The sequence below is a fragment of the Leucopleurus acutus genome (genome assembly GCF_964270905.1).
Source record: "Leucopleurus acutus genome assembly, chromosome: 2".
NCBI classification, from domain to species: domain Eukaryota; kingdom Metazoa; phylum Chordata; class Mammalia; order Artiodactyla; family Delphinidae; genus Leucopleurus; species Leucopleurus acutus.
Genome location: NC_139143.1, coordinates 53,908,233 through 53,933,745, shown reverse-complemented (window position 1 = coordinate 53,933,745; position 25,513 = coordinate 53,908,233). Strand labels below are relative to the sequence as shown.

Here is a 25,513-nt window from a genome sequence, read left to right as displayed (position 1 = left end):
GCCCAGTGGCCGACGCTTCATTCATCTTGCAGGCGCCGCGGCTCCAGGGCAGGGTAGCGGGGCAGGGGCCGGGGCTGCTGGGCAGCGCCCGCCGGTCCAGCGAAGGGAGGGGCCGCGCGGCGCGGCGAGGATGCCCGGCCTTCCCTCCCTCTGATTCCAGCAGGCGCAGCCCCGCGGCTGGGCCCAAGGGCTGGCTTGGGTTTCCCGCAAAGCTGGGCCGCCCCGGCCTCCGAGCTGCCCCGTGGCTTCCACGCCACCGCCCGGGTGTCAGGCCCAGGACGCAGCTTTCACACACACACGCCCGTCCTCACCCTCCTTCCCTCTCTGCAGCCCTGGCAGACCCGCTCTCCTGGTCCCTTTCTCCGGGGTGCGCGGCACCCTCGCGGCCTCCGCAGGCCGTTCCCAGGGGCGAGGCTGGGTGCTGGACGCGCGCGGGAGCCGGGCGCGGGGAGGGGCCGGCGGTGGGGGAGTGTCTGGCTGCCCCCGCCCCTCGAGTGAGTGACTGGGCGAGGAGGTCCCCTCCCTCCCTCCCCCTCCCTTTTTCCAGGTCCCCTCCCTCGCTCGCTCGCTCCCCACCAGCTCCGGCTTGCTCCCTGCCCACTCCCACGGGGACGTTCCGTGCAGCGGCCGCCGCTTCTTTCACACTTTAGTTAGGAGCCGCGCGCCGCGCTCAGTTACTGGAGAGCTGGCCGCGCGCCGCCGCCTCCCGCACGCACGCACGCGGGCCGGGCTTCGGGGGTTTCGGCCCTTACTCCCGGCGTCTGGGAGGAGGGGGAGACCCGGACTCACTGTGGGGAGGAGGAGGAAGAGGAGGAGAAGGGAGGAAGAAAACAAGAGAGGAGGATCCGGGCGGGGGGCGGGAGGCTTACCACCTTCAGCCCCCCCCGCGAGCGCCCAAGGTAAGCGTGAGCCCACGCCGACCTGGGGCGGGGGGAGTTGGCGGCGCAGCCCGCCCGGGTTCTGCTCCGGGCGCGCCCGGGTGGGCTGTGAGGGAGGCCTGCGGGGTGCCTGCCGCGCGGCGGGGATGGGAGCCGCGGTCGTGGCGCTGCCGGCGCGCGCGGCCCGGGCTGGGGCTGCTGCTGCTACTGCTGCTGCTGCTGCTGCTGCTGCTCCTGCCGCTGCCGCCGCCGCCGCTGCCGTTGCGGGGCTGGCGGGGACGGAAGCTGGGGTTGGGGGGAGCTGCTGGGGGCGTCTGCTGGCCGGGGCGGAGGGGTTGGGATGCGGTTGGGGCTGCTGACGACTTTCGTCACATTGAGGCCTGGGTGTCTGGGATTCGACTCCCCTCCCTTCCCATCCGCACTCCCCGCCGCCCTCAGCCTTTCCTGCTCCTCTCGAGCTTTGCCTGTAGCCGCCGTACTTTGCAAGCCAGAGCTTGAAAGAAAAAGCAAAATTCAGAATTCTCTGCTAAATCTCCGAGTCTCTTCTCCCGCTCCGACTGATTGATGTGTTTGTGTGGGTGCCGTGATCCCCGGGATTTCTGAAGTTTTGACCTTTTTGGGGTGACTTGTCTCGATGCAGCGATTTGCCCACCTCGATGTATTTATTATTCGTGCCCATGCGAGGCAGCCAGAGGGTGCCTGGTTATTGTACTGGGGAAAGATTTCACTCCCTTCTGCAGGCAGTTCGCGAAGTGCGGCCGCCGCAGCTGCCTCTGGTTTGTTGCCTGACGTCCTTCGCCGGTCTTCCACCCTGCCCCCACCCCCTCGTCGGAGGGATTTTTTTTTTTTCTACTTACTGTTTGTGTGAGAGAAGCCCTTGGGCTTAGAGCCTTCCATCTCCCATTCATCCCTCTTACAAAGCTCTGAATTGTCTCAGGCACGATGGTAAAAATTGGGGTGGCTTTCTCTGCTCCAAGAGTTGCACGGTCAAGGATAAAAATATATACACATAAACACGCATTAATCCTGGGAGGTGACAAACACAATTTGCGATAGAAGTGATTGTTTTCCAGTAGGAAGTTGACGACCTATGTATGAGGTATCTCCCATCGCATGTGAGGTAGGAAAATTGTTTTAAAATAGATAGTTGCTTATTTTGTACCGTGGCTGGAAGACGGCCCTAAGTTCAGCTATTGGAGCAAGTCTGAAAGTGATAACCCTGGTCACCCAGAACTTCACTAAAGACACATATACTCTGACTCAGACTTTGGGAGGGGGACTGACACCATACATTCCATGTAATAGTTTTTTTTTTTTTTTTTTTTAAGGAAACAGTTGGGCAGTTTGGGGAAATGACACGTTCATTACACAGACAGATCTTATGAACACTTCCTTACTTCATGGGCTGGGCTCACCTTCTACCTAATGGAATAAGCTTTCAGTTGGTAGAATTGGGATGTACCAGGATCGAAAAAAATTATGGGTAGAGTGGGCCTGGGCTACTCTAGCTTTCTTGGGGGGAGAAGGTGATGTTTCTGAAGGGTCTTTAAGTTCAAGATGCTCAATCTGGGGGTTTCCCCCCCTTTTTCATACTTCTAGAGCTGGATTGTAGGATCAATAGAACATGCTCTGTGTTGGCTGTTTGGAAATGCCATTGATTAGGCATGGAAACTAATTTAGACTTAATTATCTATTTTTCTTTTGCTGCTTATAAAGTAGTAAGTGCCAGTGATAGGACAGCTGAGTGTATTTATCTCTGCATTAAACTAGCAGTTCACGGATCAGAAATGCAGCATTGAAATGTAACCTCCCTTAGTGTTTCCTGCTGTGCAAACTGGGTTCGGAGAACCAGCAGCTCCAGAGGGCTACTCGGAAAAGCGACAAAGACAAGCGGACTCAGCACTTGGATGAGCAGATGCCTGCGAAGGAGTGGCGTGCTTCTGTTGTCAAGCTTATCTCCATTCGGGCATTTTTCCCAAGAAAAACTGGACTTGGTTGGTAGGGAGGAAAAGTTCATCCTAGAAGGATCCTGAGGTTCTAGCTTCCCTTTTCAGCTGACTCAGTTTCAGTGGTTGAGAGAGCTGATAATTTTGTTTTATTGGCTAGTAATTTACCCTTTACCCTCTCACCCCTGATCTCACTTTATCATCTAGCATGGATTGCTGGGAATTAATAGGCCACAGCTGAAGTGGTTTGAGCTTCTTGAAGAATCACAGGGTACACATCAAAAGCTTGTTCATTAATTGGCACTATTTGCTGTGACTGATGCAGAAACTCTACCCAGGAGGAAGGTGGTGTGTCCCATTGTGAATATCATTTCCAGGTTGATGGTGCCTCAGCACTGTGTTGGATTTTTGACCAGGCAAGACTTGACTGTCACATCCTGAGTGGCTTGCTCCAGGCTCCTTGTGGCCCCTTTCTTCTAGTTATTTTCTGTCAGGGAATGAGATGCCCCAGGTTGGAGAGAAAGAATCATGGTACCACCCATTAGAAAGGGAGAGGGCAGGAGATTATTCACAGAGGGTCTTAAGTGTGATAAGTGTCACCAGCTTCACGTGAACTTATCGATAGAATTTGGAACCCTGCGAGGCGCAAGCAAGTGCATTTTTGGACATCTTGTGTTCCTTCTTTGGAATTTTAGAAGCCTTGGAGCTTGGGAGAAGTAAAAGCTGTGATTACTTAGGTTCTCATTAAAACATGAAAGGCAGGGGCTTCCCTGGTGGCGCAGTGGTTGAGAGTCCGCCTGCCGATGCAAGGGACGCGGGTTCGTGCCCCGGTCCGGGAGGATCCCACATGCCGCGGAGCGGCTGGGCCCGTGAGCCATGGCCGCTGAGCCTGCGCGTCCGGAGCCTGTGCTCCGCAACGGGAGGGGCCACAACAGTGAGAGGCCCGCGTACCGCAAAAAAAAAAAAAAAACCAAAAAAACCCCATGAAAGGCAGATTGCAATAGATCAATATATAATACTTGGAAAACTGAGAAGACAGGGATAGGGCCTGTGTGCAGGGAGAATTGTACACTGAAACGGTATTTTAAAGTTGGTGACAGTTGTGACTTTAAGAGATCGTAAATCAAGAGCTTATCTAAAGTGACATGTAAATTATATACATACATATTTTTAAAGTAGGCAATTATTTTGCTTGACTCCCTCAGTTATGAAGTTTAATTTTACAAGTTACAATTGCAACAAGAAACAACTTGACATGCTGTGGTTATGCAATCAGGGCAAGAGTGGTTGCACGTAAACTGGGCTAGGATGAACATGGAAATGAACACACAGCAGTGTCCGCAGTCACCAGGTATTAAGAAGTCCCTTGTTTGGGCTTCCCTGGTGACGCAGTGGTTGAGAATCTGCATGCTAATACAGGGGACACGGGTTCGAGCCCTGGTCTGGGAGGATCCCACATGTCGCGGAGCAACTAGGTCCGTGAGCCACAAGTACTGAGCCTGCGCGTCTGGAGCCTGTGCTCCGCAACAAGAGAGGCCGCGATAGTGAGAGGCCCGCACACCGCGATGAAGAGTGGCCCTCGCTTGCCACAACTAGAGAAAGCCCTCGCACAGAAACGAAGACCCAACACAGCCAAAAATAAATAAATAAATACATTAAAAAAAAGAAGTCCTTTTTTTTTTCCTTTTTAATTCATTGTGTTCCTGGAAAATGCATTTCCTAGTTTGTAGGGTAGTCACATAATGTCAAGATTGCTTTCTCTCTGTACTTGTGAGAGGAGATGCAGCTGCCCCAATCTGAATGGAAACTGAGAAGATTAACTAACCGAACTAGGTAGTTAGAGGCAGACTGTTTTGCTCATCTCTGCAACCCCCATGGCGGCTTGTACACTACCTTGCACTTGGAATAACTCAATGAGTGATTGAATTGAATGGAATTCACCTAATTAGTTAAGATCTGTAATGTGTCAAAAACCTCCTTGGAAATGCATTAGGTGCGGATTTCCATTTTAATAAATCAGTAGGATAGTTTATCAAGAGCTCCATATTATGCCTCAGGTCGGGTTTTTAAATGTTGAGAAGTATTGGACAGGAAAGTAAACATACCAAGCATAATGTCTTCTCAAATAGGAATTTCTAGTTAGGGTCATCTTGATTTGGAATATAGATAATATCCGTAGTTGACAAATATTTCTTCACTCCTGATTGTGACTGTGGTCTCTCTTTTTTTGTCCGAGGCATTCAGTGAATAACAATGCTTCCTATTTATAGGGTGCTTTATGGTTTTCAGAGTTCTTTCATGTACCCTTGGCATTGTACTACAGCCATAGCACTCAGGGCTTTCCATGCTGGGGTCTCTCCCAGAAGATGCCTGCATCAGGGAGTCGGGGAGAGGTCCTGGGGAAGCTCACAGGTAGCCCCACCTCTTGGTTTACTGGATTTTCTCAAGGGAGCCGTAATTGGTATTCGCTGCTGGTCCCTCTAAAATAAAACAAGCAAAGTTGAGACTTGTCTCATGCAGCGAGCACACTCAACCTGCCAGCATTCATTCTGTGGCTCTGCCCCTACATCTGTTCGCTCTCCTTGGGCTGCCTTTTACCTTGCCCCTTTGCCAAGTGTCCCTTTCATCTACCTATCCTTTCTGAAGTGTTTCCATGTTTTTCTGTCCCACAGATTTTCATCCATAGGCTCTCCTGCTTCTTCTCCCACCACCTTACTTTTGCCTGCAAGACTTGGGTTGTGTGTTTCCGAATGACGTTTTCCAGTACTTGAACCGCATCTCCAGGCCCACTTTCCCTCTGATTCCTCCCACCTCTCTGCTCAAGTGTAGACTTTCTGCTTCCAGCCACTTCTCCTTTCTACCCTCAGGGCCCCTCTGCCTTGTCCTACTTTGCCCCCTACACCTCCCTTATTCCTTCCACCCACTTCTCTCCATCAAGCCCTCAGATCTTCCAGCACATGCCTGCCTCTGCCTGTTTCACAGGCTCACGCCACCTCAGCAGATGTGTTTAGCATTCATGAGTTGAAGTCCGCATACATGCTTTGTACCTTTAGAAGAATGGAGTTAGAACACCCCCAAGTTTGGGGATCTTTCTGCTTTTGTTTTCACTTTTGATTGCACGATATTTTTGGCTTTTAAAGGCTCTTAAGCCCTTTAATCGTAGCTGAAGCACTTGCTTCTTCACTTCACTTAGCTATTACAGCCTATGTTGGATAATAGATAAAGGAATATCTAGGTGACTATTGTTATTTTTAAAGATTGGACAACATATCTTGAGAAGCATTTCAGAGATTTTCATAATGGCACCATTGAAAGGCTTTCCTGTACACCCAAATCTACTTACTAATCACAGAAGTAGAATGGTTTGTTTAATTTCATCCTCAATACCTTATTTTTTTCTCCTTTGGTTAAATAAATGTTGGTTAAATGAATGTTGGTTAAATAAACATTACTGTAATTTGAACCAAATTTTTTCTCATTTGTGGTGGTTTCTGCTCTCCATGGACATTTTATAAGCTCACTAGACACATTTCTACCAAGCAAGGATTCTTTAGCTAAGACCTAACATTGTTGCTTTCCCTTATAAATTTATAACCTTTGTTGGCCCTACCAGTAGGGTCAGTGGGAGAAAGAGGACTGCTACTGGAAAAACACAGCCTATTGACTCATTGCATACGAACTTAGATTGGTCTTTTTACAAAACGGTACTTCAGAAGCAGATCCAGCACTAGTTACGCAATATCCTGAGTGCTCCAGGGCTTTTGGAAGAAGGTGCTTTAAACGAGGACAATTGTTTTTAAGTAAGAATTCCCTTTCTTTGATGGATCTGTGTTTTATTTGAGTGCAGTGGTTCTTGCAGTAGTTTCAGCTTATTGTTACACCATATATTAGGACGTTTTCTACCTTACGTGGTGACATGTTTTTCCCTGAGCAGGTAAAGAAGGAGAATGAGAGGTTGGTGGTCTTTGCTGGTTTGTGAGGGCATTTTTCATACCCATCATCACAGATGCTGGTGGAGTAGGTGACACCCACTCAACCATCCAATAGATGCAGTGTGTATCATCACAGGCACAGCTAAAAGCTTCTCCCTGAACTCCACAGTTGACAAGGAGATCTACACATGTCGTTGACAGTGCAGGGGAGCTCCTATATCAACACTACAGTTTCTTTCAGGAGAGGATTGAAAGGCCAGATGTAGAGTAAGGAGATGCTGCAGGCTCAGGCTGAGGTTTGCAGAGAACTTTTCAAAGACACAGATAATTAATACATGCCAAGGGGTGACTTCAGCAGCTCTATCTGAAAGTTCTGCCAAAAGCAATTTTCCTAAGATAATTTTGTAACAGTTCTTACAATTAAAAGGTTATAAAGGAATAAGCTACATAATATCTAACTCTGTCTCAGGCGGATACTATTACTATTTTGAGGAAGGAGGTGAGAATCCAGGAACCTCTTTGAGTTGTTTAACATCTACTGAAAATTCAGATGTTCTGGTTTCTATGCCAGGAGTCCATGACAGTCTAGGTACAGCTCCCAAAACAAACGCTCTGCTTACCCTTGGTGGCCGTCCGAACACCCACCCCTGCCCGACCCTTAGCTTTCCTCCCTCAGTGGCTTCTCTTGGGGTCCAAGCCATTTCTCAAGTCTCAGTTCAAATCCCTTCTCCTTCAGGGAGCGTCTTCTCTGACCATCAGAGTGGTTTCTCCCTTGGCTTCCACGAACTCCTGCAACACTTATTTGTTGTTTATTTTATTTCATTACTAGTTTTGGTCTTCATTTATGTTTATTTGTCACCCCACCGAATTATCAGCTCTTCTGTCGTGCCCACTGGGCCTTAAGAGTATAACATGCCGAATAAGTAGCTGTTGGTTGATTGACAGCTGGTCATTGGTCTGAGGCTTAGAATTTTTCTTTGTGAAGACCTTGCTCTCATTTACAACTCTTTAACCAAATGAGGAAGTGGAGCTTCTCAGGAATGAGAAAAGATAATGGGAATTGTTTAATTCCTTTGTTGCCCAAGGTTAAAGCATCTAATCTCTCTTACTCTCTTAGATAATATATTAAACAAACATTTACTTTTGTTGATGACACTTTGTGTCATCTCTGTGCCTGGCACTGGAGAGATGCTGGAGATACAGATAAGAAGGCCTGGCCCTGACTTTGTGGACTTCTCAGACAGGTGTGGGAATCGGCAAGCACATGGTAGGTCGTAAATAAAGAGTCAAGGTGCTTTGGAAGTTGAGGCAAGAAAGCAGCCAACTCTGTATAGAGGTAGGCTGACCCGGCACCCTGTCTCCCTGGGGCAGTCCTGGTCTGTGCACATTGTTCAACATAGTTATTAATGCACCCCCTTTGCCCTCAAAAGTCTCCCAGTTTGGACAATGAATTATACGATTCCCCAACATAAAGAAGTCATAGACGGCTTCACAGAGAGGAGGTATTCTGGATGACACTCGAAAGCCGCACAAGGGTCCCCTAGGGTATTGCTGACATTTCCAAAAACACTGGGGGACCAACATTGGTTTGCTAACTGTTTTTCCTCATTTACTATGGATTCGTAGACTAATTCACGGACTGGCATTTGTGGATAAAGGGATTTGGGGGCAGATGGAAGATGAAGTAGGGCATTCCAGCAGAGGACACACGGTGATGTGGAGAAACGTGGATGTGGGCCGTTGTGGCTGGAGCTGCTGCATCTTGCAGCACGATGCAAGATAAGACTGATCAACCATGCAAGGCTTCACAGTACATAGTTTGGACTCATTGCCCAAAATAAGAGGCATTGAGAGATTGTAAACAGGGGAGAGATAATTTGTTTAGCATATAATTTGCATGATAGATGGTTCCTTTGTGAGTGTGGGTAAAGACTGGAGGGGAACAGAGAGTGTCCCCAGGACACCTACCACACAGTTGGGGCCCAGCACATATTTGTTGAATGAATGAATGAGAGAGAGTTTTTGAATCTGTGGTAGTTGAAGCTACATGGTTTTGTATGAGATTGCCCAGGGAAAGTAAATATTATAGAAGGAAAACACTGAACCATGAGTTCCAGGGAACACCAACTCTTATGGGCTGTGGATGGAAAGGATAGTGAAGGAGACTGAAAAGTGCAGGCTCCTCACTGAGGCAAGAGAACCAGGCAGGTGGTGTCAGGAAGAGAGGACGGATCAAGAATTGGTGTGTGCTTAGAATTGTTCCATGAAGAAGTAAAATGGCATTGAAGAGTTTTTCTCAGAGTTTGTAATTCTATTATTAAATAGAAGTGGAAATATTTATCTTATGGGAGATAACAAGATATAGGTACTTAGTATTATTATTATATTCATGCTGCATGCAAAGTTTGAAGTTTTATCACTTTGTTAGTTTTATATGTCAGGATTCTGAGGTTTGCCTTATATAATTTATGCCAGTACCTGGTGCAGTAAAAACCTGAGGCCATGTTTTGGGAGGATGACGAAATAACACAGTGTTTAATCATTGTGAATTTATGATTGTGCATAGTGATTTATAAAGGGGTTAAAACACTTGAGTGTTTACATTCCATCAGATGAGGAGCCATCCACAGTAAGGACACGTTGAGTGACAACATTGTGACAGAGGACGGCTAGTTGCAGAAGCCAGGCTGAGTAGCAATGTCATTAAAGGTTTGTGGTAGAAACAGAGACTCTTGTTGCAGAGTGAATTGTTACGTGTCCTCAGTCTCCACTGAGACACCCTGGATGGAGATGGGGGCAGCATCATAAATGTATTGGAAAGAGTGTGGGCTTTGGATTCAGCAAATTTTATCCCTTTTCCACCACCTCCTAACTCTAGCTTCGTGATCTTGAATATCAGTGGTAATAATTGACAATAGTAACAATAAAAGCTAACATGTACTGAGTGCTTACTCTGTACCCAGGTGCTGTGCTAAGTACCTCACGTGCATTGTGTTTAATGCTTGCGACAACCTTATGAAGAACCTACGACTGTTACCTCTACTTCATGGATAAAGAAGAACTGAGGCTTAGGGTCTTTGGGACCTTGATCAAGGTCTTGTAGCCAGCAAGTGGTAGTGCTGAGACTGGAATCCAGGCCTTCTGACTCTAAAGTCAGGCTTTTAATTATCGACTCCTGGGCAGTTGTCTTTTCGCCATTCCCGCTGCCCTTCCCACCACACACACATTCCTTTCCCCTCACCTACTGCTTCTCTTTGAAGCAGATCACAGACACTATGTCATCTTGTCTGTGTATACTAGACTATATCTCTAAATGATAGCAGCTTTTTTTCCTTTTAACATAACCACAATATCATTATCATTCCTAAAAACTTTTAACGATAATTTCTTAATATCAAGTATGCAGTCAGTAACCAAATTTTCCTGGTGGGCCCAAACTTTTTTTTTTTTTTTTTTCTCCAAACTTTTTTTAATGATTAATTTGTTTCACACTTGAGAGATGCATCCGTCTTTTTTTTTTTTTTTTTGCGGTACGCGGGCCTCTCCCTGTTGTGGCCTCTCGCGTTGCGGAGCACAGGCTCCGGACGCGCAGGCTCAGCGGCCATGGCCCCACGGGCCCACGGGCCCACGGGCCCAGCCGCTCCGCGGCATGTGGGATCTTCCCAGACCGGGGCGCAAACCCGTGTCCCCTGCATTGGCAGGCGGACTCTCAATCACTGCGCCCCCAGGGAAGCCACCCGTCTTTCTTTTTTTATGTTATTTTAATTTATTTTTATGTTTTTATTTTTTTGGCTGCGTTGGGTCTTCATTGCTGTGCGGGCTTTCTGTAGTTGCGGCGAGCAGGGGCTACTCCTCATTGCGGTGAGCGGGCTTCTCATTGCGGTGGCTTCTCTTGTTGCGGAGCACGGGCTCTAGGTGCGCGGGCTTCTGTAGTTGTGGTGTGTGGGCTCGGTAGTTGTGCCTTGCGGGATTAGTTGCTCCTGCAGCAGGTGGGATCTTCCCGGACCGGGGCTCGAACCCGTGTCCCCTGCATTGGCAGGTGGATTCTCAACCACCGCGCCACCAGGGAAGTCCCCGTCTTTCTTTATAGGCTTCCTTTGTCTATTTTTCCCTCTTCTTTTTCTCACCTAGCAGTTTATTTGTTAAAGAAACAGGGATTTAATCTATAGGATTCCCTGCATTCTGTAGTTTGCCGATTGCATCTTTTTTCTTAGTGTTCTTCACTGTATTCTTCAGTTTCCAATATTTCCTGTAGTTTGATCTAGACTGGAAGCTTGATCAGGTAGTTTGGCAAGAGTACCTCATAGAAAGCGTTCTTCTGTACTTCCTCTTATATCACATCAGGAGGCCTTCTTGTTTCTTTATTTGTGAGGTTAAGACTAATTGGTGGATTTAGGTGTTGTCAGCCTGACCTTTCCATTATAAAGCTTCCCCAGGCCCTTCAAAAACCACTTTGGCCATTGCTTAGATGTATTATTTCAGAAACAGTTGAAAAATGATGATATTCTATCATCCCTTCTGCATTTGTTAGCTGGAGTTTTTCTATTAAGAAGAAATTTTCCACATCAATTACTTGGTTACCTCGGGATATAGGAAAATTAATGCTTAGTTTTGTTCCCTCTGTTTTAAATAATGTTCAGAATTATGAGTTGACTTTCTAACATCTTCCAAAGAAGACCAATGAGGTTTTTTTAAAAGTATCATTATGAGCTCATAGATTTTAGCACAATTCATGTGTTTATAGTCCTTTGAAGTTATTTCTTTTGAAGTTCAAATTATCTTTGGCCTGTAGGAGACTCTTTAAATTGGCTTCTGAATCATTTTGATATGACTCTAGTGGTCTTTGAGGACGTCTTTACTTTGTGGTACAACAAGGTATTTCAGGCTGATCTAGTACTTTTCCTGTCCCAGATCTTTTTATTGGTAAATGGTATTTAGATACCACAATACGGGTGTTAGTAGTTTTCATTGCCTCTGGGCTGGTCATTGTTCCTAGGTCTGTTCAAGTGGACAAAGTTAGAAAAATATATAAGTATGTATATCTAGCTACTGAGATATAGATATATACATATGTTTGTGTATGGATATGTTTTTGTATATACATGGTGTATGTATGACATATGTATATATACATATGTGCATATTGTTTCTATTTGATGTAAGCAAACATATCTCTATTTTTTCCTTTTAGAAAAAAGGTTGCATTACTATAGTTACGCACTTTGCCTTTTGCACTTAATGGTGTTTTTCAGAGATCACTCAGAAGCCATATATGAACATTTCTTAGTGCCTTTTACAACTTCAGAGACTCCACTGTGTAAATAAACCAAACTTTGTTCATTTGGATATATAGCTATTTTCAGTGTTTTGCTCTTACATTGTATTGGGAATGATTTGTTTTTGGTGGTGGGGTTTTGTTTGCAAATCAGACATAAAGCCTGAACGGAAACATTATTTTTCTGTAGCTCAATGGACAGCTGAATGAACAGTGCTGCAGTGAATAGCCTTGTGAATATTTATGTACGTATTCTTGCCCGTTTATCTTTAGATAGATCCCTAGAAGTGGGATTGCTGGGTCAAAGGATGAATAGATTTGCAGTTTTGTTCAATATTGCCGAAGTCCCTTCTGTGGGTGCTACACAATTTTGCATTCCCACCAGAGGTAATGAGAGTGCCTTCTTACTCCACAGTCTTACCAGTAGACATGTTGTAAAAACCTTTGGGTCATTGCCATTTAAATGATACTTTAGTGTAATTATAATTTGCATTTCTTTTATTATGAGCTAGCTTGAGTTCTTTTTCATATGTTTTGGGGCCACTTGCATTTCTTTTTCTGTGAACTGCCTTTTCATATTTTTTGCCGATTGTTATAGGATTTTAGGTCTTTTTTTCCCCTTTATTTTATGAAGCTTTTTATGTATTAGGAATATTATATACTAGGGATATTATCCCTAACATTTGACAATTTTCCCCCGGTTTATCATTTTTCTTTTCCCTCTGATTATGGTTTTTTTAGTGTAAATTGTTTTTCCTTGATTTAGTCAGTTATATCAGTCTTTTTCTTTATTGCCTCTTGGATTTGAATCAGGATGTGGAAAAACTTTTCTTCTAGATTGTAGAGCAGCACTATCCAATCAAAACATAATAGGAACCACATATGTAAATTTTTAACAGCCACAATAAAAGAAGTAGAAAGAAAGAGGTGAAATTAATAACATTTTATTTAAGCCAATATATCAAAAATATTGTTATTTCAACAAGTAATCAGCATTTTTAATTACTAATGAGATATTTTACATTTTTTATGCTAAATTTTTGAGAACTGATGTGTATTTTATTTATTTATTTTTATTTTATTTTATTTTTTTTTGCGGTACGCGGGCCTCTCAGTGTTGCGGCTTCTTCCATTGCGGAGCACAGGCTCCGGACGCGCAGGCTCAGCGGCCATGGCTCACGGGCCCAGCCGCTCCGCGGCGTGTGGGATCTTCCCGGACCGGGGCACGAACCCGTGTCCCCTGCATCGGCAGGCGGACTCTCAACCACTGTGCCACCAGGGAAGCCCTGATATGTATTTTATACTTAGCACATCTCAATGTGGTCACTAAATTTTCGTTGTAAATACTTAATCTGTATTTAGACTATAAAATTTACAGTTGAAAAAGTAAATTCACATAACCAAGTTGTTCTAAGTGTACGTAAAAGTTTTCTAATAACTGAGTTGAGTGTCAGTTTTTTAATTTCAATTTAAATTATTTAAAATAAATTAAAACTTCAAATTCAGTTCCTAGCCACATTTCAGGTACTTGGTAGCCATGTATGGGTAATGACTCTCATTTTGGACAGCACAGTTACAGGATAGTCACTCATATTTTCTTTTAGCACTTGTGTGGTTTTATCAATTAACATTTAAATCTGTGACCATTGGAATTTATTTTGCTGTATGGTCTGGGGAATGGACCCAATTTTCTCTCTCTCTTTTTTTTTTTAACACGGCTATTTGGAAATCACAAGCCACTTACTTATTAAAAAGTTCATCTTTTCCCCACTGATTTGGGATGTGCCCCTATCCTATAGTTAATTGCTATAAGCAATTAATTAGCTATATTTCTGCATTTTCTATTCTCTTCTATTGGTTTGTCACTTCATGTTCCAGTACCCTACAGTTTTAATCATAGAGGCAGTATAAATATGTTTTAACATTAAAACCATGTTGAGATACCATTTCATACCTAGTAGATTGGTAAATGTCTGTCAACATCAAGCATTGGGCAAGAATGTGGAGCAAAGGGACTATACATACAATGGTGATGACAGTATAAATTAGTATATGATTTTTGAAAGACATTTGGAATGCCTTGTGAGATGGTCCCCTGACCCTGTTAGCCTTCAGCGTAGCAGAGCAAGGTAGCAGAGCAGATCCAAGCCTGGAGTGGGAGCAGTTTTGTCTAATAACTTCAGTTTGCCATTCTAATATTATCATTTTCTATATAAATTGGATGGTGAAAAAGGTTGGGAGGGCAGTGCCTTAGAGAAACTTACACATGTGCAAGAATGCTCATAGTAACCCTATTCATAACAGCAAAACACTGGAAACAACCTATATGTCAATCAGCAGTATACTGAATAAAGAAATTGTGGTACATTTATGATGAATAGTCGTGGGAGTAACCTACAACTGTGTGTATCCGTAAGGATGAATCTCACAAGCACACGATGAGTGGAGAGACAAGGTAGATCTAGAATAATACAGTGTGATTCCATTTATGTAAAATTCAAAAAAAGTGCTAAACCAAAGCAATACATTGTTTAAGGATTGATTCATATATGGGAAGACTAAAGAAAAGCAAGGGAACTATTAACATAAAATGCAGGAAGATAGTAGTTACTTCTGGGGGCAAAGGGGAGGGTGTGGTTAGGAAGGGCTACACACAGAACTTCCAAGGTGCTTGTAAGGTTCTGCAGGTAGCTACATAAGCATTTTTTTTAATATACATTATATTGTACATGTGTTATGTGATTATTTCATAGCAAAACAACAACAAAAATCCAGACTCAGGAGTAGGCTAACCAAAACTCAAATAATTAAATTTATGCTCAACAAAAACTTCTGTTAGATGTGAAACACTTGGCTCTTACCATGTCTCATTTAGTGACAATGACTTTTTAATTGGCTGGAATAACAGTTGAAGACAGGTTTGCTTTTAGTGTCTCGGTCGGGCAGCAAGAAATATGTTACTGTGTGTTATACACACACAAGTGACTGTCACATCACCAGGTACAACTATAGGTAGAGGCATGGGTTCTTTGACACTGAAGCAGGTTTCTTTTTGGTACCAGGCAATTATTTTGGGTACCATTTTTGCAAAATATAATCATGGCCAGTTTTAAACTTTATTCAGAGAGAGAATATTTTTGAAGGGACAGCATCATAAATAGCAAACATTTATGAAGTGTGTGCTATACACCAGATGCAACACGTACATTAACTCATGTAATCTAGATAATAGTCCCATGTGAAGCCACACAGGAAATACATGTTGTCAGAAAGTCAACACAGGAAATACATGATGAGATTTTCATGAAAGCTTGTCTGACCCCAAATCCCATAGTTCCCAATTTATATTCCAGAATATCTTTTTAAGAACTTCAGGAACTGATCTATCCTTTGCTCAGTGGAGGCCTGTCCCAGAAAGTTTGTATTTCTAGCCTTAACATTTCGGAGAAGGAAATCCCTGATTCTAGTGTGGCAGTTCTTCACAATGTCTGTGAATTTTTTTTTTTTTTTTTGCGGTACGCGGGCCTCTCACTGCTGTGGCCTCTCCCGTTGCGGAGCACAGGCTCCGGATGCACAGGCTCAGCGGCCATGGCTCACGGGCCCAGCCGCCCCACGGCATGTGGGATCCTCCCGGACCGGGGCACAAACCCGTGTCCCCTGCATCGGCAGGCGGACTCTCAACCACTACGCCACCAGGGAAGCCCTCTGTGAATTTTTAACATCAGTTTTAAGTTTGCTGTCTTCAATAGCATTAAGCAGTTGCTCTCTACCCCTCTGTGTGATAGGTCGGTCCTCTTATCCACTTGGTGGCCTTAAAGAATTTGATTGGCTGGGCAGTGGGAGACCTGCCAGGGTTTCTGCTGTTTTTCTGATTTGAAGCCTTTCCTAATTTTCCATCCTCAAGATTAGCCTGAACCCTAAAACCTCTCTCTTGACCATGCCTGTGCAAAACCTTTGCAGCCCATTTCCCCTTCTGGCATTAAGATTGTATGTATCTCTTTCTTCAGATTGTCAAAATTTTAAAACCTTTTTTCATTCTTGGTTCTTCAAGAATTACCTTACGTATCCCAAATTGTGATATCAACAAATGAAACGTATTCCTGGTCTTTTATCTGAGTCGTTATTTGGCATATCATTATCAGACCCAGCACTAATAATTGTTATTATGCTTTGAAGTTACATCATGTTTGGCTTCAAAGTTCCCCCATTCCTACCCCTTCTTTCCACTGGTATTTTCAGGAGAGAACACAGCTGATGAAGGGGATAGGGTGGGAAGGAGCATTCAAATGAGCATTTGGTTGCTAGGTAACCTGGCTTACTCAGGATTTGTGACTTCCTAAAGTTATGTAGAAATTAAATGCAGAGCTATTTGGAATCTCTGTCCAATGGCACATTCCTCTTTAGATTACTGTGCGTTCACTTTGGAGATGACAGTAGCTTCTAAATGTACACAGCCTCTTTCTCTGGGGGCTATTAGACTCGCTGTTTCAAGGGAACGTATGTGGTAAAAAACATTTTTTTAATAAAAATGAGAAGGTCAGTGTACAAGTGAAGCTGGTGAATCCCCATCACATCTTGTGATCTGTGGATGTGTGTGTGCCTTTCTGAGCCTTAGGAGGATGGTTTTTATAGTGATACTGAAGCCATCCTTGTATCTTTCTTCTGTTTTCATTATATTTGAACTCGCATCAAGTTTGCTTTAGGTTTTCATGTCAAGAAATAGACTTGCCCTTTGTATAATCTCACATGAGAGCTCTACGGTATTCTGTGTGAAGATAAAATCCCTTGCATGTGTTTTGATATTTCACTTTTTAAAAAGCATAATATCTAAGACTAACAAAGTTAAAAAGGAATCAAATAAAATTAAATAAACTCCTATGATTAGGAAGGAAGTAAAATGAGTATAACCAGAAAATGAAATGCCTGTGAGATTTATACTGGTTTTCTAGTACTTGGTTAGATCCTATAATAATGAGTTTTGAGGGCTCTTCTTTGGATCCTAGATGTTGTCAGTTACAACAAAGATGTTGTCAGTTACAGGGCTCTTCTTTGGATCCTAGATGTTGTCAGTTATTAGGCATTAGAGTGAGGGTGAGGGAGAAATGGCCTTGGAAGAGAATAAAAAGAGCAGTGGTGTTTATGATCAAGTGTTGTTCTTTGGAAAATAACATTTCTATTAGAACTTGTAGCAGGTTATTTGTTCAGTGGCAAAGAGGGTCAGAATTATGAGGGAAATTCAGTTCAGATAGCACTGCTTGCCCACCTAGCCTGAAGATAACCTTGTAATTTACAGAAACACATTCAGACTGTATTTTCCTGATTGCTCCTTTAAAGGACTCTTCCGGAAGGACTTGAGCCTCTCACTCTGTTACATTGTGCTTTAATGGGCCATCTGCTTGCATGTGAAAGAGTAAGAGAAACTCTGAGAGGCTGTGGTCTAAATTTGGATGCATTCGTGAGATTAAGTGGGGTTTTTCCTCCTTTCTACACTGCCCCCCTCACCCCCATTTCTCTATGGAATTGAGTCTTTGATGTGGAACTAACAGTGGCTGGAACATTTCCATGTCTAAAAACGAGTGCGCAAAAATTAAATAGGTACCTAAATGGTATTTCCCATAATTGAATGACTACAGCTACATTTGGTAACATTTAATATGCAAAACTCAGATAACCTCTCAGGTAAGATTTTCTTTCTAAGCTGAACAGAACTTTCCCCACGGGTCACATCCTGTGCTCTGCCACCTCCACTTAGTGCCATGAATGCTAAACAAACGCATGCACAGTAGTTCAGAAATCGACAAACACCGTTTTCTCTCTGAAGTAAATAAAATACATCATCTTGGGTTATTTTGATAGCTCTAATAAACCTCTTACCTTTGAAGTATATTGCCATTTTTTTTTAGGGTGGGAGGTAGGACTGGGGCATTTAAGGAAGTATACCAGGTCTCTAGCAAATCATTCATGATGCCCAATGAACATTGTATTTGACATGGCCATTTATCTTTTTTATCCAGTGTAAAGAAGTCTAAAATAAAAAGTTCTGTGTCTTCCTTGCCCTGATAAGTCATGATAAGGCCGTCATGATGAAGAGGACTCAGGGTCTGGTTTTTGTACTGCATGGGCACAGGGATTCCACAGCAGACGAGCTAACGGGTATCAGGTGAGGAAAGGAGCCGTAACCTTCCATTATCAGGGTTTTAGAAACCATCAAGTGGGCCACAAGAAGTCAGAGTTCTTGTTTTCACTTTTTACTAGACTGGCTCTACCTTTGTTGCCTACGGTCAACGCAAGAAAGAGCAGTTGGAGAATTAATAACTCAGTGATATTAATACTGAGATGGGGCAGCTAAGAATGAGAAACATGTCCTAAATCGAAATCATAGCAATTCATTATTTCCTTGCTGAGTAGGTAGATAACTCGATGCACTTGGTAATACATTAGAATTGCTCTATTAAAACTGGAAAATGTATGCTAATATTGTAACATCACAGTCAGGAATGGTTTATTTTTGTTGGTGGTAGTTTATTTCCAAATCAAACGTAAAGCCTGAACTGAAACATTACTTTTCATCAACTAGACAGACAGCTGAATGAACAGAGAAGGTGAGTGAATTTATTCTACAGCAGCAGAAGCCCTGGGTGTGGAGGGTTTGTGCTTCTTGGCAAAACCCTGCCCCCAAAGAGACTTCTGTGTCTCAACAGTGGGACCCATTGTATTGGTGAGAAAACACTACTCCACTGGGCTTTTGCTTACCTTGATTTTTAAAATTCATTATTCATTATTTTGAATCCAGCTCAACAAAGGGTTATTATTTGGGTCATTTGCTAGGGCCCGGAGCGTTGCTAAATTCAGCTGTAGGTTAAAATGTTTTGTCTATGTTAGGTATTTGTGAGGAATGAGAAATCCGTGATAAGCGCTTAGAAATAGGAATAGTCACTGAACTGCTAAATAGATAGAATGTGAAGGCACATTCCCCTGAAGGCTTTAACCATCCTTTGGGGATAGTATGACCTTTGAAAAAGCTGTTGTGGTCAGATTTCACCACCTTTTCTCTTGCATCCCAATCTGATGAAGTCTCATGCATAACAAAAATGGTGAATTGGGATCCTTTTATTTAATTCTGACAATGACCCACCAGAAAATTTTAGAACAAAGTCTGTTCCTTAGTCACAGGGCTATTCTCACAGTGAACTAATGGGTTTGAATGTCAATGTTCTTTCAGTACAAGACTACCAAGAGTTATTTCAGTTGAGAAGGTGAAATATGGGTAGTTTCCATCTATTCAGCACTTTTTTTTTCATTCTTACTCAGTTTTCAAAGAAAGTTTCCATTGGTGTTTGTAGTGTAGGGATGGCCTCAGGCCAGCAGTTGGGTAAACTACTTGCTGTAGTTTCTCCTTGGTCCAGGTGAGTTACAGCTGAGGGATCAGGAAGCTGCTCTCTTTGTACTTTTCAGTGAGTGGGCTCTTGTGTTGGAATTGATTCTGATCTTCAGCCTTTGAAGGAAGAAATTACCTCCCAGTATTGGGGAAGAAGTAAATGAAATGAGGTAGTAATGGAATGTATGTGGGGTGTGCAATGTGGGCTTGAGATGGGGGATGGGAGGACTGCAGGAAATGACTGCAGATAGATTTTTCAGGTCTTCTCTTGGAATAAAGGAATTCGTAATGGATTTTGGTGAATTAAAACAGAAAGAGCAAGAAAGTGATCTATAACAAAGTAACATAACTCTCTTAGTCATGAATTAACAGCTCTTTACAGACCCATTAATAACTCTCTGCAGAGTGAGGGTTTCAGTCCACCTGGCCCACCACAAATTTGTAAGCTGACTGTCTACCTAACACGTTGCCTGGTTAACTGCAGGCCTCGAGAAATTCATGCGGAATTGAATTAAATGTTATGGTGACTCCAGGGGCTCTGGGTATTCATTGTTTCATTTCCCTTCTCTGTGGGTTTCTGAGTAATATTTTACTGTTCTAAACTGTACTCTCAGTTGGCTTTATTCTTATTTATGCCCTTTCTCAAGCAGCACTGCAGAGTTAGCTATCAACAGAAGGGGATCAAACCATTTATATAAATTTGTATAATGGAAGGGAAAGACTTATAGCAGAATAAGGATAAAGTATAAAAAATTGGCAAACTTATGAGAATTAAAAGTGATAGACTATGGTGAAGAAAGTGTAGGGACAGTAGGAAATTTATTTTTTCAATATAATAGAAATAAAGCATCTGTTCTTAAATTTTAAAATGATAAATAAATAATATGCTTCAAGATTCTTCTTTTTAAAGAATTTATTGTTCTGGTCAGCAAAAGGAAAAAAAGAACTGTAATAGATAAAAGGTCTGTGAATAGTTTGTTTATCTAGGAAATATGGCTTTGGAAGCAGTGTCCTGATAATTATGCCTGTGTCCGGATAGTTAAAAATGTTTCAGGACATTAGAATTTGTCTTGGGAGGAAGGGTTATACTAAGATTAAGGATTTTTTCAGGTGGGTATCTTGGATTTCATACTTTAGTCATAACTTTTGAACATGTTGAATGATTTTGACCAAATTTGTAATAGCACAAGAAATGTCTTAGATTCAACCTGTGATTTGGTGTGCAGTGTTGAAACAACATTGAAAGCCAGTCCATTTCCAAGTGAATATATTTCCGTAAATTAAAATGAATTACAGTGATTTTTTTTTGGCGGTACGCGGGCCTCTCACTGTTGTGGCCTCTCCCGTTGCGGAGCACAGGCTCCGGACGCGCAGGCTCAGCGGCCATGGCTCACGGGCCCAGCCGCTCCACGGCATGTGGGATCCTCCTGGACCGGGGCACGAACCCGTGTCCCCTGCATTGGCAGGCGGACTTTCAACCACTGCGCCACCAGGGAAGCCCTCTTTGTGGTTTTGACCAGTTGCAGAGCTTGCCAGTAAGTCCCTGAAGGAGTTCGGGTCAGACCTGAGTTATCAGAAGAGTATGTTTCTGAAAAACGCTCAGTAACGGGAGTCATTGAGTCTGTAGCTGGTGTTGGCTGTCTCACCTACCACGAGTTTACAGAGAAGACTGCAGGGAATCTTGGAGAGGGACGCAGGAAATGAAGTGAGAGTGTGTGTCAGCTTTGCCCTGATCTCTAGAGCCTTGTGAAGAATTCTCTCTGCCCTTGAAATATGGCCTGTGTGTATGTGTGGTGGGGACATCTTCAAACCTCTTTTTTCACCTATAGTTTGACAGAGAAGTTGGAAGGAAAGAGAGGAAGGGCAAGGGAAGGTCACTCGGCCTCACATTTGAATATTTCCCAGGGAAAAAAAGGTCCCCTTGTGTGCACATTGCAGCTGCTTCCTTCTTTCTTCCAGGTAAATCCGTTGGCCATTGTGTACCTGCTTGAGTGATTATTAATAATAACCTTACAGTTATGCAGACACTGGGAAATCTTTGTAATAGAATATGTGACCTGAGAGCTGCAGAGTCTGGTTGTATCTCCTCCCACTCTCCAAAAGCCTAACACTAGACCCAGAAGTTAATAGTTGCTCAATAAATGAATATTGGATTAATTTGATTTTAGACTCTGGGAAAACCATCCTTGGGCTGTTTTTGGAAGAGGGAGCAAACATTACTCGGTGGAATCCTCGGAGATCGCTGGTCATGCCATAGGTATTCCTGTGGCTGTGACTAAAGCTTGACCCATGTAAACCTGAACTAACTGGAGGAGCCCTTCAGATGGAAAATTTGATTTTAGAAAGGCAAAATCACAAAGCCTAACCAAACCATGGATTTGGCAGTAAACCTTCCAATTCCATGGTCCATTATTATTCTCTTACATATAGCTTTAGTGTGCTAGATTGACTTGCTTTTTGTTGATACTGTTCCTTTGTTAAAATCTGAGAAAACCATTTGTAAGTTTTGTGATTTAGGAAGTAAAAGTGATGCTTCTCATTACTCATTTTTTTGCTTCTTTTGGCCACTGTTCTATCATTTATGTAAAGTTTTCTTTTTACTTCTGTGGAGGGAAAGCGTAGCACTTTTGCCTCCATTATTTCATTTTTCAATTTTGGAGATAATTTGTTTTGTAAGTCAGAGGTGCATTTGATGAGGATCAGTACTTATTAAACAATGTGCTGGTTGTTGGATTGGCCATATGTTGATTTTGCAGTCTTGTGTTCTTTGAACTTTAATTTTCAAAATGATTCGACATACATTTCTGTGGTTCTTCCTTATCTCCACCCACACCTGGCACTGTGCTAGGCATTGGAGATACAGCAGTGAGCGTGACCATCGAGTAAAGTTGTGGGACACTGGATCACAGATGGGCATGAGTGGTCTTTATGTACGTAAAGAACACTACCCAGGAATACAGCTGACAAGGATCCCCACTGTTGGCTTCACTACTAATTAGCAATGTGACCTTGAAAAATCGTGAAGCCTCTTTGGACCTATTTGCCTTATAACTCATGACTGGATTGGGGTCTAGATGAGTTTCTAAATTTCACTGCACATCAGAATCACCTAGAAAGCTGGGCTTTAACAACAGATAATCTGTTGCAGTAGGTATGGGATGGAGCCCAGAAATTTTTTTTTTTTTCATGTTCTGTTCTGATGGAAGTGGTCTGTGGGTCACACTGTCAGAAACACCTGGTGTAGATCATTGTTTTTCAAACCATGGGAGGTGCCCCATTAATGCGTCATGAAATCAATTTAGTAGATTTTGAAAAGCTTTTAAAAATGAAATAGAAGAGTGGAGAAATTATCAGAGGCATTGTAGAGCAAAGATAAATAAAATTAGAAAGCCATTATGTACATTTTTGGGTGTTTGTTACAGCAGCACCTACTTCCAGGAATCTAGAAAACTATTAAGCCTGCTCTCTGCCAATTGATTTGAATGTGCAAATAGATTTGGAATTCATCTTATTCCTGGAGCACTAATTATTTCAAGAAGGTGAATTTATCTGGAATAGGGGTTTTAATATTGACAGTACCACCCGACCTGCCCTAGGATAGAAGTGTTGATCTCACCATCGCAGGGGAAACTCCCTCAGTATCATAACAGAGTAAGTAGATCCTTCCTGAGTCTTCTCCTCATGAATATAATAAGAAGCCCTGCTCCCTTTCACTTATTGAAAACAACTTGGATAACATGGAAATAATAGTCCCAGGCCAAAAATAATGCCAGGGACAAACTCACAGCAGCAAAATCATCTTCCTTAAGAGAGGATTTACTGAAAGGAGCTCTAGATGGTTATTCCCGGAAAACTGAACATCTCTCTCTTTGGTAGTATTTGCTCAGTAAGTATCTTTTGGGTGAATGCTTTCTAGAGCCATTTCAATTCTAAGATGCTAAATAAGACTTTTCTTTATTCATTCAATCCACTTGTTCCTTGAAAGAATCATATACTTTAATTTTTCTTTCTGTCAGTGAATGATTTTAACTTATGAGAAAGATAGTGGGAAAAAAATTAAGTTTTGGGAAAATAATCAAAATGTTAAATTTGGAGGCAGTTGGCAGAAATTAATCATTTAATTTAACTTATTATATATACTCATATATGTGTGTCCAAATGGGAAACACTGTCTTCAAAGTAGCTTTGGTGATTTTGTACTAATTCCAAAGATCTTGCCACTGCTTAAAAACAAGAATATCTATCAACTAACACGATTTGAACTCTTTATTTTTTGTATTTGCCTTCAGAGTCTAGTTATGATCCTCATAAGAAAACCAGTTTTATCACTTTTACGGTCACACCTCATTTTTATGAAAAACAGTATTACTCAACATGATAACCTACCTTATTTGACAAGCGTGGCTCGGAATGCCTGTTGATTGTGTCCCAAAGACATCTTCAGAGAATGACAGTGTACTGTCACTGAGCTATTGAAATGGGAGTTCAAAACATATTTGAGCAACCCTCTTCGTCATGTCACTGGAAGAAATACTAGTTTCTAAAGGTGACCACTCCAAAAGGCTGATACTCTTAAATGTAACATTTTTGAAGCATTTGTTTTAAAACAAAACTTGGTCACGCTTACTCCATTTTGATTGACAAGTTGCCAATGATGGGTCCAAAAAGACCCAAGGAATGGTTGGAAGTTAGGCCAGTTTCACCAGTGACAGGAACCTGAATAGGCCTTGTCTGTGATTCCTCCAAGGAACGAATGATTGATGAATGAAAGCCACCTTTTTCTTTTGCTGGTGAATGCTCATATTCCGGTTCATCTGTACTCTACCTGCATGTTTGTGGCTCAGCTAAGAGAGTGGTGCTTGAACAGTAAGAGGGAAGGGTGACTGCCTAGGCAAGGCAGGGCTGGCTACAAACTAGGTGGATTACTGTCAAAGCCCTTTGCAGTGAAAAGAAGAATTGCATATAAAGAATATGGCCTTTGCTAGCGTAAGAAAAAACAGCCAAAATTTTGAGCTGCTTCCATAGCGACAATGCTATTTTTCAAGTACAGTTAGAGCCTAAGTACTCCCCTCCCCCAAAGACATCCATGCGTCAAGACAGCTCTCAGAGTAGTTGTGGAATACTTGTGAAGGCTTTTAATTAAATTTTTTTTCCTAGGGAAGGCGTGTTTATTTTACATTACTAATAAAGTAAAAATGTCTGCAAATAAGAGACTTCAAAAATTAAGACTTAAGGATTGCCATCTTGATTAAAACAGTTTAAGCAGGCATTTTAAATTTGGGATTTTTAACAGTTATCACTAAAGGAATTCTTGGCATTTATATGTGTAACCTAATTTTAGATATTTGAGCTCACAATTTGGAATTGTCAAGTGAAAGAAAAACTTCAGTTATCCATAGGATACGTTGAAGTTTCAGACATTTCATGTGGATGAGACAATTTCCAACATCAGCGTCTGCTAGATCCTCCTTTTACTTCTGTCCCTAGTCACTGAGGTTGCCACCTCACATCTAGGGAAAGGTGAAAGCAGATATTTTCTTATGGAATGTCTGAGAAGCCACCAGGTGAATCTGTGTAGAAGGTCTAATGAACTGTGTTGGAATAAGGCCAGGTCTGGCTGGGGACAAAACATTGTCATGCTCTGTGTGTGGGAATCAGCAGAACCCTTGGTTGGTCTTTCTCCCCATTCCTCCCAGTGTCTGTAGTTCAGAAGTTGGTTAAGGTGGTGATAGTAGCTTGGGGAGGACATTCCGGCCTTGCCTAACCACACAGCCTACGCTGAGCCATAGAAGTGGGTTTGGACTGTTTCCTCCTCTGCCTGAACAGAAGCTGACCCTAACAGAAACTTTTGCTTATGGACCCTGTCTCCTTTGTGGCTTGGTGGCAACTAAGACTTTGGTCCACCACTGAGATGATTCAGAGAAAAGAGCCTCCGTTAGAGTTACTCTCTTTCTGCCACTGTCTGGGGGCTGCTGGACTTAGCTGCCTGAGTTGACGTAGGTTTTGCTCTGTTGGCCTTGAGTAATGGCTCTCAAACGACTACTACCAACCTCAGAAATGGTGATCAGGAGATAATTGAACTTACAGAGTGCTTTTCTTTTGTA

The 25,513-nt window shown here is 42.7% G+C and overlaps 1 protein-coding gene across 1 annotated transcript in view; it reads left to right on the top strand.

The window, feature by feature from the left end:
• Positions 1-802: 802 nt before the first annotated feature.
• LOC309957939 (uncharacterized protein C1orf21) overlaps positions 803-25,513 on the top strand; it is a 226,242-nt gene continuing 201,531 nt past the window's right edge. Inside the window, exon 1 of the mRNA XM_082833493.1 lies at positions 803-899. The gene's annotated coding sequence lies outside the window, so the exon portion shown is untranslated. The remainder of the gene's footprint in view (positions 900-25,513) is intronic.